This window comes from Cyprinodon variegatus, unplaced genomic scaffold (assembly GCF_000732505.1).
Source record: "Cyprinodon variegatus isolate N-32 unplaced genomic scaffold, C_variegatus-1.0 Scaffold252, whole genome shotgun sequence".
Taxonomy (NCBI): domain Eukaryota; kingdom Metazoa; phylum Chordata; class Actinopteri; order Cyprinodontiformes; family Cyprinodontidae; genus Cyprinodon; species Cyprinodon variegatus.
This window is the reverse complement of record NW_015150705.1, coordinates 818,200-825,326: the sequence shown is the minus strand read 5'-3', so window position 1 is coordinate 825,326 and position 7,127 is coordinate 818,200. Positions and strand designations below refer to the sequence as shown.

At 40.1% G+C, this 7,127-nt stretch overlaps 1 protein-coding gene across 1 annotated transcript in view; it reads left to right on the top strand.

The window, feature by feature from the left end:
- The first annotated feature begins 312 nt into the window (after positions 1-312).
- rnf152 (ring finger protein 152) overlaps positions 313-7,127 on the top strand; it is a 74,590-nt gene continuing 67,775 nt past the window's right edge. The window contains exon 1 of the mRNA XM_015382179.1: positions 313-640. The gene's annotated coding sequence lies outside the window, so the exon portion shown is untranslated. The remainder of the gene's footprint in view (positions 641-7,127) is intronic.

Genomic DNA, 7,127 nt, shown 5'->3' with positions numbered 1-7,127 from the left:
ATCACAGCTCTATGGAGCAGTATCAGACTCATATTCGGACTAGAATTGAGTAGGACTACGTCAGGCTACAATGTACACTGGTTATTGCTTGGCCACCCTTATGAAAAATGTTCTGGCTACGCCTCTGTTTGAAAGTTGAAATTATGACTTTGTATCTCATAATTATGACTTTCTATTTGGCATTTATTTACTTTCATGTGGCGGAAACGGGCTTCCATACTAAATGAGCGGTCAGTGGGAGGGAATAAAATCCCACTTTTCCTACATGCAGTACCACAGCTCTCCAGCAGGGTGTGATTTCTCTCCTTTCTTCCAGCACACAGCAAAGCCAGCAGCCTGTCAGCCTCCGGAGCGCAGCGCTGGAGCAGGAGTCCACAGCCTGCTGGAGCCGCTCACAGCTCCGCCTGCTTCCTGACTGCGTCCACAGCCCTGCTTTAAGGCATAATAAACCCTGTATCATTAGTGGGAGTGGGAGATAAGGTGGGAGGGCTCTCTCCTTTGTTGTTCTCTCTCTCCTGTTGGGGGGAAACACTGGAAGAGCCACGCCGCCTTCAAAACAAGCCCAAACGCGCACCAACTGCCCCCCAGTCCGGAGCGGAGCACCGACACTGGGTCAGACATAGAGAGCTACAGCTGGACGGTGAGTGCTGCCTTTAATGTGATGTCCTACACATGTGGATCTGTTTGCGCCCTGAAGCCAACAAACAAGTTGTTTCTGATGCTGCGCTGTTTTGCATTCAAATGTGGGAGCACCGTGCCCTTTGGTGGCTTTGTCTGCATACCTTTGCATGTGCATCATGTTTACTGACACGAAATGCATGCTTTTCACTAACATTGGAGTCTAAAAATAAAAATAAAGAATGTTTTTGTGCAGTTTTTATCAGTAAGGTTGAATCTCTTTGTTTCAATGCGTCCTGGATCTTCATGGGCACCTGGATTGCTTTGCTCAGTGACCATGTTCCCACCTTGATTGTAGCTCTGATAAGCCTTATCTTCCTCCCTAAGGTTTGCACTTTTATCCCCCACTCTGCTGCCTTCCATTTGTGTAACAATCGGCTTCTTCAGTGTAAAAAATTGATTTCCACGCACCCCTGGATTGGATATATGACAAAGGAATAGAAGTGTATTCTCTTTCTCTCTGTGTATTTTAAAGATGAGCTCTTAAGTTTGTGCCAAGGGAAATCTCTGAGATTCATATGTTAGGAGATAAAGGATTATTAATGTGGAAGAAGTTTATAGCTTGGTTTCTGGATCCTCTTTATGTCTGTTATTCCCTAGAGAAACTCCTCCCTAAGAGCTGCCGGACTCCATCCAATATTTAAGACACTTTAACTCTCAGTCTGAGTAATTGGCTGCAGGATTAGTGTATTTGAATGAGAGTTTGAGCCCATTATAAACCTTGCTCTACGAGCAGTAAACGTTTACTGCTTGGTGAGCACTTTTCTTCTCGTTGTATGCAGTAGTTCCCTGGATTTTCTTTGTGTCCCTCTCAGCAGGTTGCTCTCTGTCAGCCCAGTCAGATGGAGCAATTGTTGGATTGTGTGTAGAAGATGTGTTTGGAGGTTTTAGTCGTACTTTGGTCAACCCAACTAAAACTCACCCTCTGGTTCTTCCCAGATAACTCAGATCTCTTAGTGGGAGCAGACCTGTTATTCTCATCACTTGATTTTTAGGATTTTTTTGAGTTGCAACAACAAATTTCATGCTCTCCACATCCGCTGATTGAAATGTTTGCCCAATTTCTGCAGAAAATATAAAACTAATCCGGTTAGAGAGGATCTACCTCTACACAGGTTTTCCTCCAGGCTTTAGCTCAATCCACCCTGATAAGTCTCCATGTTCCAGCTTAAGGAAAAGGACCCGCCCACAGCGTGATGCTGCCACCACCATGCTTCACTGTGTGGATGGGGTTTGTTTTTATTGGCAGTATAAGTTTTGCAGCCCATGAATATATATTTTTTTCTCCTTGTTGTCTTCCACATCTGTGCCCTTTATTACTTCTTGCAGTTTTGTCTTCATGCTTTTGTTCAATTGTTGCTTTCTTTTTTATAAAAGGACAGGATCATAGTTTTTATGACTCATATCTGTAGTATTGAGTTTCTCCCTCCTGAACTCTGGATCTTTGCAGCTCTGCAAGAGTCACTTTGGGTTTCTTGACTGCTACATTTCTCTCTTTGTGGCTTTTTGGTTCATTATATGTTCTGATGATGGACTAAATAAATGAGATTTCTTTTGATTGTATTACGTCCCCTAGAATCGGTTTATTAAACTTTTTTTTTTTTTTTTTTTAAGATTCCATCCCCAAAATAATTTATTTCATGCTACTGCATTGTTTTACTGCATTCAAAATAAGTAATAGAGATCAGATGGTCTTGGAAATTGCAAGTCAGTCAGCTCAGATAAAAAAGTATGACTTTTCAGTATGAATTTTACGCCAAAATCCATAATATATGCATGCAATCTACCTCCACAAGAAAGCTATAGCCACCATTACAATGGTTTCACATGGTAAACTAGACCCAAGGGTTAAAGAACAGCAGCTGATTTAATTTAGGCTTTTTCAGGTATATCAAAGTCATTTTGGAGGACTTTAGTGTGGCCAGTTAACAGGCTAAAGTCATGGTGATGGTAGCATTTTTTTATGACAATAACTGTTAGCTCAGAGTAAAAGATGCCACTGATTGTGTAGCAGAACAGAGTTAAGACATTTCAAGTTAAACTGACTTGATTCAGTTGGTTCACTCAAAGGATTCAATCATTTTAACCAACTGGGATATAGTTGGATTTGGGATAATGTTTCAGAATCTGCTTTACGCTGCGCTCACACTGATGGCGGTGCAGACGATATGGTGTTTTGTGGGTGCAGGTACCACAAAGCGATCAAATCAAGCAACACTCACGTCATCACAGCCAGTCTGGGTGCGGCGTGCAGATCAAGTGTTTCCGTAAGTCAAAAAGAAAAGCTGGGTGCCGGGAAGGAAAAACTCCCAGTGAATTTCAGAATAAAATCAACCCACCAACCTAGGTTAACAAAAAGGCAAAACAGAAACAGAGGGGCTATCAAATGATTAAATAAATATATATATATATATATATGCAAATTTTGCCTGACAACTTGAAAGTGTGATAACCCATCTGAGCTTTTTTCTCCCCAACTCTCTCCCTGACCTGCATGTTATTGCTCTTCATATTGTTGTTTACTCTCTGACAAATCTCAAGCATTTTCAGAACATCTGGATTTATACTTGGATTGAATGAGACAGGTGTGAACTCTACTCTAGTCTCTTGCAGTGGGTATCAGAGTTTAGTCTAATGTATTATTTCTAACAGACAGTGTGAAAGACAAAACCTGGCTGGTACTTAGCATAAACAGTCCCTCTAAATGTATCTTTAGGTTCATGTTTAATCATCTTAGCAGGAAAAATTAATAAATAGAGCTCATTATAAACATTCATCCCCTTTTTTTATCCTGAGGATAAGCATGGCATTTTGACTGGTGTATATGCGCATTCATGTGAATGTATCGTTAGCAACATTAGCAGTTAGCCATGGTTCCTTTACCGTCCTTTCCCGGTCTCTTACATAAGCAGCATCACTTACCAGCTGCCTGATCATTGCAATTTCCTCATTTGATGGAATAGAGACGGGAGTGGTGATAGCAACTAAGGCTAAAGTTAGCACCACTCTATGATGACGTAAATGTAGGAGGAGGAACAAATTCCTGCTTTGTAGAAAGCATGGTCTTGTCTACTTCTGGTTAAAGCAAACAAAAGATTTTCCAGCAGGTTTTAACTGAAGCCCAAAATCGATGCACTCATGCTTACATGAAAAGGTCAGATTTTGGGGTGATGACACCTTTAAATGGTAAAGTCTGAGGTTCGAATTATGCAAAATGTGCAGCAGTTTGTAGGGCATGAAAACTACTGCATCTCTTTTTGTTAGTAAATGCAAATACTGTACATAATGCAACAGTTGAGCCCAGCCAAAGGTTATCAAAATGCTGTGTGTGGCTTCACCGAACTGAATTAACTTCTAAAATCTTTGGTTCACTGGCTCTTTGTGGTGTTGCTGTTGGTTAAACCCAGTGGAATCCACATGAACTTTGCTAAGGAAAACCATTTAACAGCTTCATTAGTCAGCTGCTGACAAATCGATCGATAAACTCCAAGAGAAATCTGCTTTTATAGTCAGTCTGTGTTTCTAAATTCACTTTCTCTCTTTGTATTGGCATCATACTTCTGCAAGAAAATACAAAAAGCAACACAGATGCTTGCAGATTTTACAGTCCACAGGCAAGCTCTGCTTTTATCTTTATGCTAGTCTTTGAAGAACTCCTGATTATGCAGATCTATAGGAGTAACAACCATTGCACCTAAACCCTCAGGAGGAATATGTCACTTAATATTGCTCACAGTAAAAGATATTTGCCTTATCTTCCTGCTGCCCGTCTTGTGTGAAGAGCCGGAGGGAATAAAGGCAAATATTCCCTTTAAATGTATTAAAGAAGTTGAAGATGCCTTCTCTGCTTTGAGATTGTCACTCAGAAGTTAGCCGGTCCTGGCATGTTATCCAATCTAATAAAAAAAAAAAGAAAAAATTTAGTCATGCGAAAAAATTTCTTGCGATTTATTCCCATGTAGAAAACTCTGATCATTATTGCAAAAATCAGCACATCTCTAGTTTATATACAAACTATTTGAACTCATCTTTTTGATCATAAAAGTGAACTTCCCTATAATTCTAAGATATGTCTAAGCCATGGGATTTTTATTGGGTTGCTTTCAGGAGCATTTCTTTGAATTTAATTGAGTATAAATAAATTATCGTCTTTGGTTTGTGCAAAAAACATTAATCTTACTGGTTTTCTGTCCTGCAACAGTGCTTTGTATTTACCTTGCAATATGTTAAATGTTTCAGTGGGGTCCTGCTGAAAGTCGGCACACTAGTTGGATTCATTTGCTTTTGTGCTTAGTGCTGGATAAATTAGCTTCTGCAACCATTTTAACAAACACCTTTTTTTTAGGAGAGGCCTTTAAAGGGATCCACCATTAGTTGTACCGTAACAACTGACTTTATTTGATACATTTAGTTTCAATGCTTATACAATAAATATTAAGGGTGTAAATCACATCCATCATGGTGATTCAATTCAGTATTGATTTCCTGACCCAACGATTCGATTATTATTATCGATACTCAATACACCACGATACGATTCGATTAATTGGTTCATTTTATCTATTTTTTTTTTACACCTTTCAGGCTAGACAATGTTTCAAATTTGAAATAAATCAATGAAAGCTGTAATATCGTTGTGCATTTTGTTTTTTAAAACAACAGCAAATAACAGAAGTAGAAAAGTTGCACTTCACCTATTCCTATTAAAACCTCATTCACTGAAAAATAATAATACCCCTGCGTTCTAGATTCTATAAGGCTTTGCATCAAAAAAAGCTGCACAAAATCAGCGGCATGAGTGCAATGCAATACCCCGGCTCCAGACGTCCCCGCCCCCTCCACAGACGCTCTGCTGCTCCTCTCCCAAATTGTAGCTGACCGCAGACAGTGCCGCAGACAGGAGGCCGGCTTGTTTTTTTTTTTATGACCGAAATTGCGGTAAACAACTGGTGAAGTTTGACCTGCTAGAAGAGCGAGGTGCGCGAGAACGCTGGGACCCTTTTTCCACCTGGATCCCCGCTCTTTTTCACTCTCATGTCCCTCTGTTGTCAAACAAACTCGCCCCCACTTCGCCCCCAAAAATTTGTGTGTCAAGCTCACTGTGACATGCTGCTGTAAGAGTATAACCAGGAAGCGAGGTAGGAGGGAAAATAGGTTTAGCGGCACCGCAGCACGGGAGGGAGAATTACGTCCAGGAGCAAATGGATAAAAATAGACCGGAGGAAAAAAAAAAACATGAATCAATACTCTTACGGACGTGTCGATGCATCGGATCGTCGGCCTTTGGATCGATGCATCGATACAAAAGGATTATTATTTACACCCCTAATAAATATACTGTAAATCCTTTTAGATTTCAATCAGAAAGTTATAATAAATATTATTAAACAGATTTTGCCATGTCGGTAATGCAGCAAAGCATTGTGGGTAAATGACATTTGCTAGGTCCAATAGCAGAGGTGGGATCAAGTCATTGTTTTGCAGGTCTCAAGTTTTTGACCTCAAATCCCGAGCCAAGATTGTCAAGTCTCAAGTCCTGCAGTTTGAGTTTCAAGTCATTTCAATTGCTTTTGACTACAGATTAATATTTACACAGATAGTTATTCTTTGTATTTATTTATTAAAACAGGTGCAGCCAAAATTGCAGAAAAAAGTAATATGGACACTGGTTACGGTTTTTAAGACATAATATATAAAAGTATCCATGGCATTTTTTTTTTGAAAGATTATAAAATTTCTATAAAAATTTGTTAAATACACAACAGGTTCACATAAAAAACAAGAAATGAATGAATAAGAAGAGTGCAGTGGCAACTAAGCTTTTTTTCAATATGAATGGAAGACATAATGTTGAGAGGATGAAGGAAGGAATGGTCTTTACAGGTTTGTGGGTCGCTTTTAAAAAGAAACATTTTAATTCATTGTTTGTTATTCATTCTCTTCACATAGTTTCCAGATTTGACCTCACCTCTGAGTTTGATCTCATTGTTTAGCCTCCAGAGTGAGACCCAGCCAGATACTGCCTCTGCCCAGGGCTGGTGCACAGATTTCTTAACCTAATGTTCTTATTTACCGCTATCCTCCGTTACACCCTTGGTAGAGAGTGTGCCAGAGTGGGGCAGAGTTGGTGGAGTTACCCTACCCTTGTGCACTGTGCCCATCGTCTGATCTCTCATCTACACTTCAGCTGATCAGTCAGGAGCAGCGGGAGATCAAAGCAAGATATCTCATGTATAACGGCTCATGAAAACAACGCAGTGTGTAATTTGTCTAAATCAAACCAGTCAAAAACAAAACGATAAACGACTTTGGTGGTGTTAAGGCTGGTTTATGCTGAGAAAGCAGGTCGTCTGCGTGTGTCACAGTGAATGCATATATGTCCCCGCCCAGACTGCATACAGTGCCGCAGACAGGAGGCCTCTGATTGGTGAAATCCAGATCTGCTCTAC